The sequence below is a fragment of the Schistocerca americana genome, chromosome 4 (assembly GCF_021461395.2).
Source record: "Schistocerca americana isolate TAMUIC-IGC-003095 chromosome 4, iqSchAmer2.1, whole genome shotgun sequence".
NCBI classification, from domain to species: Eukaryota; Metazoa; Arthropoda; class Insecta; order Orthoptera; family Acrididae; genus Schistocerca; species Schistocerca americana.
The window spans coordinates 680873106-680885799 of record NC_060122.1 but is presented as its reverse complement, the minus strand read 5'-3'; the positions used below and the strand labels follow the sequence as shown (position 1 = coordinate 680885799).

Here is a 12694-nt window from a genome sequence, read left to right as displayed (position 1 = left end):
ACACTCAAGTATGGAGTTTTAAGTGTTCCGAAACCGTTCATGTAGACAACAAACTATCGTAGATTAATGCGGCTTCTTTATTTATCAGAATTAGTGGGAAGATATTCCGGCTAGGAGAACCTGTTTTCAATGTTGATCCGCCACTAGGTACGTCTTGTGTGAGACAATCCAGTTAAACTACGAGCAATGACATTACCGTTTCAGTCAAATGATGGTGCGTCGGTAGGCACTGTAAAGTTGTTACGGCTGAAAGTGGAACCTGACTTACCACTGGAGGTATTGAAGTATTGGATACGGCTTTTTGTTCGGACAAACATAGTATTGTACGTGTATGAGAGAGGGACGGAGGCAAAGTAGTTCCCGCTAATATGGGTACTTTTTGCACTGAGGAGGTTAAGTTGTTAAAGGGAACATAATCAGCTACACTGTTGCTTCTAGATGAGGCGAACTGCCACTCCGAAGCTGTAGGCTATAAGAGGTCACAGGGTGCTGCTAGGACTGTGTTTAGTGAGAAGTTGAAGCATTTAAAGGGGCAGACACTACGCAGACGGAGGACCTGTTGCCAGGATTGCAGGGTTTGTTTTTTCCACGTGGATGGCTCCCTGGTACACCAGAAACACTACTCGAGGTTCCGACAAGGAATGAAGCTCCGGTGTATTGAAGGCTGTACGATGGGAATTAACAGACTTTGAATGCGGATTGGTGCTTGGAGTAAGATGCATGGTCACATTTCATTTCAGAAATTGTTAAGGAACTCAAAATTCCGAGATCCGCAGTATCAAGAGTCTGCCGACAATACCAAATTTCAGGCAGTACCTCTCACCACGGTCAATACAGTGACCAACGGCCTTCAATTAACTACCGAGACCGACGGCGTTTGCGTAGAATTGTCAGTGCGCTGATGGTAAGGTTTAAGGGTAGCGCAGTTCCCACGAAGCCGTGGACACAAGTTGTCAATAAGGCACTGTGCAAGCTGGTGGGCCGGCCGGAGTGGCCGAGCGGTTAAAGGCGGTACAGTCTGGAACTGCACGATCGCTACGGTCGCAGGTTCGAATCCTGCCTCGGGCATGGATGTGTGTGATGTCCTTAGGTTAGTTAGGTTTAAGTAGTTCTAAGTTCTAGGGGACTTATGACCACAGCAGTTGAGTCCCATAGTGCTCAGAGCCATTTGAACCATTTTGCAAGCTGGTGGGGCACTTAAATGGTGTGAGCAGTGTTTACATAGAATGGACCGGGTCCTCTTGTCCAACTGAATCCATCATTGACAGGAAATGGCTATGAATGGCTACTTGGAGACCATCTGCAGCCATTCATGGGTATAGTGTTCCCAAATAATGACAGAATTTTTATGTGACAATGCGCCATATTAGTGGACCACAATAATTCTCGTCTTGTTTGAAGAACAACCTGGATAATTCGAGCGAATGAGTTGGAACCCAGATCGCCCGATATGAATCTCATGGCACATTAAAGAGACATAATCGAGAGGTCATTTCGTGCACCGAATCCTACACCGGCAACATTTTCCAATTACGGACGGCTGTAGAGGCAGCAGGGAATTGTATTCAAAGCATCCTTGGTCAAGAGTTCAAACCCCGCCATCACTGTCTATAAATGTTGAATGAAAATCATTAGCAAGGGTGACTGAACACTTCCGACATAAGGAATCCTCTCATTCAGCCAACGGCCTTGTCAAAGAAGGAGGAGGAGCGGAAAGGGGTTCACGGCACTCTCTTGCTCTTGGGCTGGGAAACTACCAATGCAGGTGGAAGAATCAGCAGTGATCAACAGCGTGAGGATGCAGAAGGCAACTGAAGCCACTGTATTAAAGGCACATAACGTTTATCCACAGGACATGTGGTTTGTATTTGAGAAAGTGTCTTGATAATCTCTCCTTTGACAAAAGATTCAGGGTTAGTCCCCTATTCGGATCCCGAGGAGGGGACTGAGATGGTGACAACGAGGAGAATATTGAATAACCAACGAAAGGATCACGTTCTGCGAGTCGGTGCATAGAGTGTCAAAAGCTTGAACACTGTAGGGAAGCTAGAAAAGAGGTATGCTAAGGCTCAGTCTGGATTTAGTGGGGCTCAGTGAAGTGAAATGGAAAGAAGACAAGGTCTTCTGGTCAGATGAGTTTAGGGTAATGTCAACAGCAGCAGAAAATGAAATAACGGGAGTAGGATTCGTTACGAAGAGGAAGATAGGTAACAGAGTGGATTACTGTGAACAGTTTAGTGATATGGTTATTCCAATCTAAATCGATAGCAAACCAACACCGACAAAGATAGTTGAGGTATACTTGCCGACAACGCAGGCAGAAGATGAAGAGATAGAGAAAGTATATGAGGACTGAACGGGTAGTTCAGTACGTAAAGGGAGACGAAAATCTTATAGTCATGGGGGACTGGAATGCAGTTGTTGGGGAACGAGTTGATTAAAGGTTTGTGGGGGAATATGGGCGTGGTACTAGGTGTTAGAGCACAGAAAGACTAATTGAGCTCTGCAATAAATTTCAGTTAGTAATAAGGAATGCTCGACTCAAGGATCACATGGAAAGGGCTGAGAGATACTCGAAGATTTGAGTTGGCTGACATCATGGTCAGCCGAGATTCCGGAATCAGATACTGGATTGTAAGGTGTACCAAGGAGCAGATCTAGATTCTGATCATAATGTAGTAGTAATGAAGAGTAGGCTGAAGTTCAAGTGACTAGTCACGAAGAGTCAGTGGAGAAAGAACTGGGATACGGAAGTACTAACGAAAGAAGAGATACGCTTGACGTTCTGTGAGGCTACAGATACTACGATAAGAAATAGCTCGGAAGGCAAGAAAGAATAGGCAGTCTCGGTTGCAAAATGGTTTTTTTATTTATTTAATTTGTGATGAATTTCACTTTCACAGGAGCATCATCAGAAATCGGGTAGAAACACACGAGGACCACTGGCAAGTCTACAGAAAGTCTCCAAATCACCACAGATGGCACGTATCTTAGTAGGCAGTTCATTTGAAGGGGAATGTACAAATCTAAAAAAAGGCAATCGCAGAAACTTGAAAGAGAAATATAGGTACAAAAAAGGTTGATTGATGAAAGAAGAAAGCACAAGAATGTTCAGGGTAGTTCAGGAATACAGAAATACAAATCACTTAGGAATGAAATGAATACGAAGTTCAGGGATGCTAAAACGGCTGCATGAAAAATGTGAAGAAATCGATAAAGAAATGATGGTCGTAACGACTGACTCAGCATACAGAAAAGTTGAAACAACCTTCGGTGAAACTAAAAGCAAGGGTGATAACATTAAGAGCGCAATGGGAATTCCACTTGTAAGTGCAGAGGAGAGAGCCGATAGGTGGAAAGAGTACGAGGGATAAGACTTCGCAATGACGTGATAGAAGAAGAAACAAGGGTCGATATAGAAGAGATAGATTTTAAAAGAGCTTTGTGAGACTTAAGGTCGAATAAGACAGAAGGGATAAACAACATTCCATCAGAATTTCTCATTGGGGGAAATGACAACAAATCGGCCGTTCACATTGGTCTGTAGAACGTATGAGTCTCGCGATATATCAACTGAGTTTCGGAAAAGCATCTCCCTCACAATTCGGAAGATAGCAAGAGCCGACAAGACAGGGAATTATCTCGCAATAAGCTTGACAACTCATGCAGCCACGCTGCTGACAAGAATAGTATACGGAATAATGGAAAAGAAAATCTGGTGTGTGTTAGATGACGATTAGTTTGGATTTAGGAAAGTCAATGTACCAGAGAGGCAGTTCTGCCGTTGCGGTTGATAGTGGAAGCAAGACGAAAGAAAGTAAAGTCACCTTCATTGGCTTTGTCGACCTGGGAAAAGCATTCGACAATGTAAAATGGTGTAAGATGTTAGAAATGCTGAGAAAAGTAGGAGTAAGCTATAGGGAAAGAGCGGTAATATACAATACGTGCAAGAACCAAGAAGGAAAAATGAGAAAGAAGACCAAGAACGAAGTGTCGAATTAAGAAGTGTGTAAGAGAGGGATGTAGTCTTTCACCCCTACTGTTCAATCTATACATCGAAGAAGAAATAACGGAAATAAAAATAAAGTTCAAGAATGGAATTAAAATTCAGTATGAAGGATATTATTAAGATTCGCTGATGACATTCCTGTCTTCAGTGAAAATGAAGGAGAATTACAGCATCTGCTGAATGGAATGAACACTCTAATGAGTACAGAATATAGATTGAAAATAAATCGAAGAAAGTCGGAAGTAATGAGAGCAGAAATGAGAACAGCGATAAACTTAAGGATTGGTGATCCGTAGTAAATCAAGTTGAGGAATTCTGCTACCTAGGCAGCAAATTAACCCACGACGGAGGGTGCAAGGGTAAGGGCAAAAAGGCACTCCTGGCCTAGAGGAGTCTATTGATATGAAACGTAAGCCTTAATTTGAGGAAGAAATTTATGAGAATGTACGTTTGGAGCACAGTATTGTATGGAAATGAAACATGGACTGTGGCAAAGGCAGAACAGAAGAGAGTTGAAGAATTTGACATGTGGTGCTATAGAGGAATGTTGAAAATTGGGTGGAATGATAAGGTAAGGAATGAGGAGTTTCTTCGGAGAATCGGTGAGGAAGGGAATATAAGGAAAACACTGATAAGAAGGAGGGATATGATGGTAGGATATCTGTTACGACATCAGGGGTAACTTCCACGGTACTATGAGGAGCTGTGAAGGGTAAAAATTGTAGAGGAAAACGGAGACTGGAACACATCCAGCAAATAATTGAGGACGTTGACTGCAAATGCTAGTCTGAGATGAGGTTGGCCCAGGAAAGGAATTCGTGGCGGCTGCATCAAACCGTCAGAAGACTAACGACTAAAAAAAAAAAAAAAAGGGCCGGTATGGCCATGCGACGTCGAGCTGCTGTACTACGCTAGGCAAAAGGATGTCCGATAGGATATTAGAAGGTATCCCATGACTTTTGTCTCGTAGTATTAGTGAGGGTGAAGTAAGAAGTGATCCCACGTCAATGACAGCAGTGCAAGATTTTTCCAGTATCAGGAATAATAAAGGAGTAGCAACCCTTTCTAGGCCCCACGAATTATTATAAGAAATTCGTCAAGGGATGTGCGGATGTAGCAAAACCATTTGCGCAATTGCTGAGTGTTAAATTTCTACGGTCGAAGGAGTGTCAATGAACACTTGATGATGAAGTCCCATACTCCGAGGAGCGTACGGGACGATGCGGGAGACCCGCTCCGCTGTACCAGGCAAGGTCCTAGTGCAGGTGGTTTGCCATTGTCTTCCTCCGACCGTAATGGGAATGAATGATGACGTAGACGACGCAACAACACCCAGTCATCTCGAGGCGGGAAAAATCCCTGACCCCGACGGGAATCGAACCCGGGACCCCGTGCGCTGGAAGCGAGAACGCCACCGCAAGACCACGAGCTGCGAACACTTGGGGAACTAAAAAGTATTTTAACGTCGAGACCTTTGTTGGTGTTTCCAGACTTTCAAAAATGGTTCAAATGGCTCAGTGCACTATGGGACTTAACGTCTGAGGTCATCAGTCCCCTAGAACTTAGAACTACTTAAACCTAACTAACCTAAGGACATCACACACATCCATGCCCGAGGCAGGATTCGAACCTGTGACAGTAGCGGTCGCGCAGTTCAAGACTGAAGCGCCTAGAACCGCTCGGCCACAACGGCCGGTTCCAGACTTTCAGAAGGAGTCGAATCATGCTCTTGGGTGTAAGGCAGGAAGTAGGGCGCAGCAATATCCTGTTACCTTTGCATCAACACAGTTGCAAGTAATAGAAAGGAATACTCCACAATCGAGAGGAAAGTGTGTATCTTCGTGTACAGAATAGTATACTTCCGATATTACCGTAATGGTAGAGAATTCAAGGTATGATGGACCATGCTGCTTTGAAGGGTTACTAGGTTTGGATGACTAATCCAGTAGATTAACGAGATGGGCATTGAAACTCAGTGAATCTGAGTACGAAGTAATCCACAAACCTGGGAAGTAACATGGAAATGCAATAGGTTGAACAGGAAGATAGTGGCAGTACAAGCACTAGGTCAGAACCTTGGGGAATGACTTACAGCACAGAACGCTGAAAAAGAGTATACACAATGTGGGAAGCAACAGCAGTTTGGAGTGTATGACAGATTATTACGTAGAGGAACGAAACTAGGCCGTATGTCGCGGTGCCAACCAAGTTGAATCTAGAAGTATTACGTGAAATACATGACCACATTTTATCAGGCCATGGGAGATGCAGGTCTACAGATCGGAGAGGGGCAGTTACGTGTTGGAGTAAGGGAAGGAAGAATGATGTTAATCAGCTCGTCTGAAATTGTGTGGGTTGTGTACAGTTGATGGAATCAAATCGGAAGCAAGTATTTTTACAGACATTGTCAGAAGCAACGGAAGAGTTCAGTTTCATTACGGTGGGCCTGTTGAGCCCATTCAACCGAACACCAGCAGGTAACCTTTTTTGCGGAACATAATAGGCCATTTTTCTTGTTACACAGCGATTTAAATCGCAAGCAAGTACTGTTACAGAGATTGTCAGAAAGCAATATGGACCTATTGAACTGAACACCGAACACCTGCAGGTGATCATTTTGCGCTGATCATAACAGGCCATTTTTCTTGTTACATAGATATTTATATCCCAAGGAAGTACTAAACACCTAAAACACATTTTGCATCACCCCGGTTAGCAGAACTCCTGAAGATAGACGTCGACTGTGGATACTGTATCACAGAGACAGTCCTTTTGCCTGTTTAGAGACGTCACTAAACCCGCTCAAAGATGTAAACAACCATGCATGAGGAGGCCTATTAGACGGAGAGGTTCCAACAGCCGATCAGTTCCAGTCATTCCACCAGGACGGTTCGTGTTGTCTGTAGTTCAACTGTGCCTAGACGGTCAGTAACGCGGTTCGTTCGCTTCCGCATTGTTAATTCGTGCCAGGAAAGGCTCTCAACAAAGTGAGTTTTAAGGCGTCTTGGACTGAACCAAAGCGATGTTGTTCGGACATGGAGGAGATACACAGAGAGACAGGAACTGTCGATGACATGCCTCGCTCAGGCCGGCCAAGGGCTACTACTGCACTGGATGACCTGAACCATACTTTCAGATAGCGGATTTACTTTGTATCGGATATACTTGGTGTATAATGACGTGATGGTGGTTGCTAGTTGCTGTGAGCAAGGAAAACTCAAGGGGGTAATGCGTTTGGAATTACGAGGTAACGGACCATTAATCAACAGGGCTATTGGTGAAATTATGGGTCCCACGCTCCATTTATTATTTGGAAGGGAGTTACTCTGCTAAATGTAACACAGACACAGCTGTCTTGGCCAGACGAACCTCAAGAGATGTTGTCCACACTAAACTTTACCTTCCTTAACGACGTGGAAACCGAGCCCGCACTCTTCATTAAATCAAATAGCAGCAGGGCAGGAGCGGCATATCACCACGGAGCAATAGATGCAGCATGAGGAACAGTATCGGTGTGGGAGATGTTAGGTAACCTTGACCTTGAAAGTTGCAATTCCTAGTGCCGTGGTGAGTGATTTTTCTCCGTTTTATGGCTGCGGAATTTGGGCCATTAAGAAGAGAGATGAAAGGAGAACAGAAGCAAGTGAAATTACCTCTGTTAGAAACACGACTGGATATACTTTAATGGATAAAAAGTGAAATGATGTCATTCGAGGTGAACTGAATATTTAAAACACAACTGAGGTAATAAAGCAATATCAGTTAACACGGAAAAAACTCATGAACCGCGTGTCAGATGGAAGAATAAGTAAAATGATAAAATAATACTAAACCAAGAGCCAGAAGATCTTTAGGAAGACCAAAGAAGAGACGACCTGACGATTGTTGAAGGAGACAGAACAGATGAAAACGCCAACCCTTGATGTAGATGAAGATGGTGAGCCGGCCGGAGTGGTCATGCGGTTCTAGGCGCTACAGTCTGGAACCGGGCGACCGCTACGGTCGTAGGTTCGAATCCTGCCTCGGGCATGGATGTGTGTGATGTCTTTAGGTTAGTTAGGTTTAAGTAGTTCTAAGTTCTAGGGGACTGATGACCTCAGAAGTTAAGTCCCATAGTGCTCAGAGCAATTTGAACGATTTTTGAAGATGTTGATTTTTTGCTTAATTTCATATTGCCAGAAATGAATGTTTACTGATAGCATTAATGTTTGTGTTTTTACCTTTAGTATGTCTTATTGGTAAATAGGATGGGCCTACATATTTAGAAATTTCAAATACTGATAGCGTTTTATAGTATTAAGTTCTCCATTAGTGTGACGTGTATTGAATGGACTAAATTCTTTTCTTTTCAGCATGGTTAATGTTAACAAGAGCACTTACTATGTACCTACATGTTTAGTTTGACGTTGATACTACATGAGGATATTTTATGATCTGAAGATGGCAGTAGCCGGTAATAGTGAAGTATAAAAATTTGTGTGCTCAAGACGGACTTTTAAAATAAAGTGCCAAAAATATGATCACGGACTCATTTTCAGACTTTATGTCTTCAATTGATAATAGAGCCATTGTTGTTAAATTATTCAGTTAACTTTTATTTGGTATTTCTGTGTATTGAATTAACTCATAATTCTAGCCAATGCACAGGCTATCTCAGTGCAGGGTCACAGCTGCATATTATTATTTGCAGTGAATTAGCTACAGGGAATGAAAGCGGACGAGTGCAGCTTGACCCTACCACTACACAGAGATATTCTTTTTAAACAGGGGTATGCGTAAGCCAAGTACCTGAAGTATGAGCAACCGCAGGTTAAGATGCATGCAACTGGTCAGGTCACATGGGATGCTGCTAGGAAGAGCAACTAACCTTGCAATAACGATTAGGTACCAACACAACACGAACTCTGGAGCCCCATTTGGATGCTTGAGAAGAGACTTCAGCCCACAGAGATTTGTCAGTGCCAGAACCCACATTGAACTCTAATTTTCGATCTGAATTGTACAGCCTGCTCTTTCGTCCCCCCCCCCCCCCCCCCCCACACACACCCCCATCATTCTTTTCCTAAAAATTGCTCCCTGTGATCTATCTTCCTGATGTCACAGGCATTTGTACCATCCACGCATTTTTGCAGCCAGTAGCTAGCCTCACATCACATGTCTTAAGAAAGTAAAAAACTGAACTGAAGGCTAGACTCTTATTTTGCTGCATCCCATAATTCTTTTGGAAAGCATGCGATTGTTATCTGCTTAAGGCACCATCCTAAACGTGGTGGATCATCGGTCTCCCACTCATGGACGCTCTTTTCCTCAGCAGTGCTTGGCCGCTAGCCTGAAGATGTGTCATAAATGAATATTAGCACCAGTTCTCTGGGGACTCGCCCAGCGTCGCAACTTTCACCATGACCACACTTCAAGCTACTTGTCCTGTTTTTGTGAATGCCAGACTCCCGTCTGGCTGTTGGGGCCTGCTTCCTCTTTACGTCATACAATATCTTGTCTGTTCCGAAGCATTCTCTGAAAGCAAAGAAGAAAAGAGACTCACGCCATGTTAAATGTAGTTAAGGCCATGAAGTTAGTTAGAGATCAGTATAAACAGGCACTGCAGTCCAGTTTTCTTTATAAACTATTATTGTAATATCGTAGGGCAACGGCCTTGCCGCAGTGGATACACCGGTTCCCGTGAGGTCACCGAAGTTAAGCGTTGTCGGGCGTGGCCGGCACTTTGATGGGTGACCATCCATGGCGCCATGCGCTGTTGCCATTTTTCGGGGTGCACTCAGCCTCGTGATGCCAATTGAGGAGCTACTCGACCGAATAGTAGCTGCTTCGGTCAAGAATACCATCCTACGAGCGGGAGAGCGGTGTGCTGACCCCACGCCCCTCCTATCCGCATCCTCCACTGAGGATGACACGGCGGTCGGATGGTCCTGGTAGGCCACTCGTGGCCTGAAGACGGAGTGCATTGTAATATCATGATTCCTCGTTATCCTCTTACGAGCAGGACACAGCAAGTACCTTCACTCGATTTTTCTGAAGCTTCGCTCAATACAAGAGGGGTCGAAATAAACGAACATGGGTCTCGGCTTATCCGTAGATACAGGACAGTTTCTGAACAAATGACAGTCACAGTTTTGGGGGTATTTACAGGTACTTCATGAGCATTTTACCGTGCAATATTCTCAGACGAAATGCTGACAGTGTTGTTAGCATTGCAGCTTCTCAATTTTGCGCCCTGTGCTGTGTTCGAAACCAAATTATGACTTGTATCTTTGTTTTCATTTACATACACATGTATGTAGAAGGTTACTACACGAATGTTTCCCAGTGTATATTGATGTAAGGTAGTTAATCGTCTACTAATCGTATGTCACATGATAAATTAAAAGAAAAGAAAGAGGAACTTCTTTGAAATAGTTTTCGGTGGAATTCCTAATCGTATGTCACATAATAAATTAAAAGAAAAGAAAGAGGAACTTATTTGAAATATTTTTCGGTGGAATTGCTGTAGAGCACCTTGATTCATAGTCAGCTGCAAGCGCCAGTTTACGGAAAAGTGATACGTTATGCTTAGCTTATCGCAAAATTATTGGCAACTTGCAAAATTTTGGCCAGTGTTAACGTTGTTTCTTTGCCGAGTGAGATTTACTCGAAGAAATGTCTCTGTGGCAAACCTTCCTTCGCGCTATGCTCGTGGCGTTCGGAGTATCTGTGTTCCGAATGGGCCTACGATCGAAAGCATCGAATGGAATGCACCAAATAGTCCAGAAGAATAGACATCTGAATAAAATATAGGAGTTGATATAAAAATTGATACGAGGATGAAATAATGGAATGTGAGAATTTGAAAAGATTGTATCCCCTCAGGACACCATACAAACATATATCACATAATACAGGGCTATTACAAATGATTGAAGCGATTTCGTAAATTCACTGTAGCTCCATTCATTGACATATGGTCACGACACACTACAGATACGCAGAAAAACACATAAAGTTTTGTTCTGCTGAAGCCGCACTTCAGGTTTCTGCCGCCAGAGCGCTCGAGAGTGCAGTGGGACAAAATGCCGGCAGGAGCCGAGAAAGCGTATGTCGTGCTTGAAATGCACTCACATCAGTCAGTCATAACAGTGCAATGACACTACAGGACGAAGTTCAACAAAGATCCACCAACTGCCAACTCCATTCGGCGATGGTATGCGCAGTTTAAAGCTTCTGGATGCCTCTGTAAGGGGAAATCAACGGGTCGGCCTGCAGTGAGCGAAGAAACGGTTGAACGCGTGCGGGCAAGTTTCACGCGTAGTCCGCGGAAGTCGACGAATAAAGCAAGCAGGGAGCTAAACGTACCACAGCCGACGGTTTGGAAAATCTTACGGAAAAGGATAAAGCAGTAGCCTTTACAATTGCTACAAGCCCTGACACCCGATGACAAAGTCAAACGCTTTGAATTTTCGGCGCGGTTGCAACAGCTCATGGAAGAGGATGCGTTCAGTGCGAAACTTGTTTTCAGTGATGAAGCAACATTTTTTCTTAATGGTGAAGTGAACAGACACAATGTGCGAATCTGGGCGGTAGAGAATCCTCACGCATTCGTGCAGCAAATTCGCAATTCACCAAAAGTTAACGTGTTTTGTGCAACCTCACGGTTTAAAGTTTACGGCCACTTTTTCTTCTGCGAAAAAAACGTTACAGGACACATGTATCTGGACATGCTGGAAAATTGGCTCATGCCAGAACTGGAGACCGACAGCGCCGACTTCATCTTTCAACAGGATGGTGCTCCACCGCACTTCCATCATGATGTTCGGCATTTCTTAAACAGGAGATTGGAAAACCGATGGCTCGGTCGTGGTGGAGATCATGATCAGCAATTCATGTCATGGCCTCCACGCTCTCCCGACTTAACCCCATGCGATTTCTTTCTGTGGGGTTATGTGAAAGATTCAGTTTTTAAACCTCCTCTACCAAGAAACGTGCCAGAACTGCGAGCTCGCATCAACGATGCTTTCGAACTCATTGATGGGGACATGCTGCGCCGAGAGTGGGAGGAACTTGATTATCGGCTTGATGTCTGCCGAATCACTAAAGGGGCACATGTCGAACATCTGTGAATGCCTAAAAAAACTTTTTGAGTTTTTGTATGTGTGTGAAAAGCATTGTGAAAATATCTCAAACAATAAAGTTATTGTAGAGCTGTGAAATCGATTCAATCATTTGTAATAACCCTGTAAATATGTGACACATTTTGTGAAATCGATTCGTAATTTTACAATTAATATAACGCTCTTGTATTCCATAATTTGATAAGAAATATTCGTGTAGTAACTTCATACGGGCATGGGTAGATAAATGAAACCAATAAAAAGAAAATGAAATACAGGTCGCACAATACCAAGTCGAACTGATATGCGTCTCAAAGAAACAGTGATGTGCCGCCAAATCACAGTCCACTGCAGCAACAGAAACTTGCATTCTACGACGTTACAGGTGACACTACGCAGGAAAAAGCATTAGAAATCCTTGTAAGTAGGCTGTTTAGGTTTTTATGTTGGTAATGTCACGTAGCGCTCTGTAAGAAAATCACTGACTGTGCTGTGTGCTGATTGGTATTGTTGGAATATTCTCTATTGTAGTGTTGGGCAGTTGGACGTGAACAGCTCGTAGCGTTGCGCATATAGATGGGTC

At 43.6% G+C, this 12694-nt stretch overlaps 1 pseudogene; it reads left to right on the top strand.

Moving 5' to 3' along the window:
* Positions 1-9652: 9652 nt before the first annotated feature.
* LOC124614079 lies at positions 9653-9770 on the top strand (annotated as a pseudogene).
* Positions 9771-12694: the final 2924 nt, after the last annotated feature.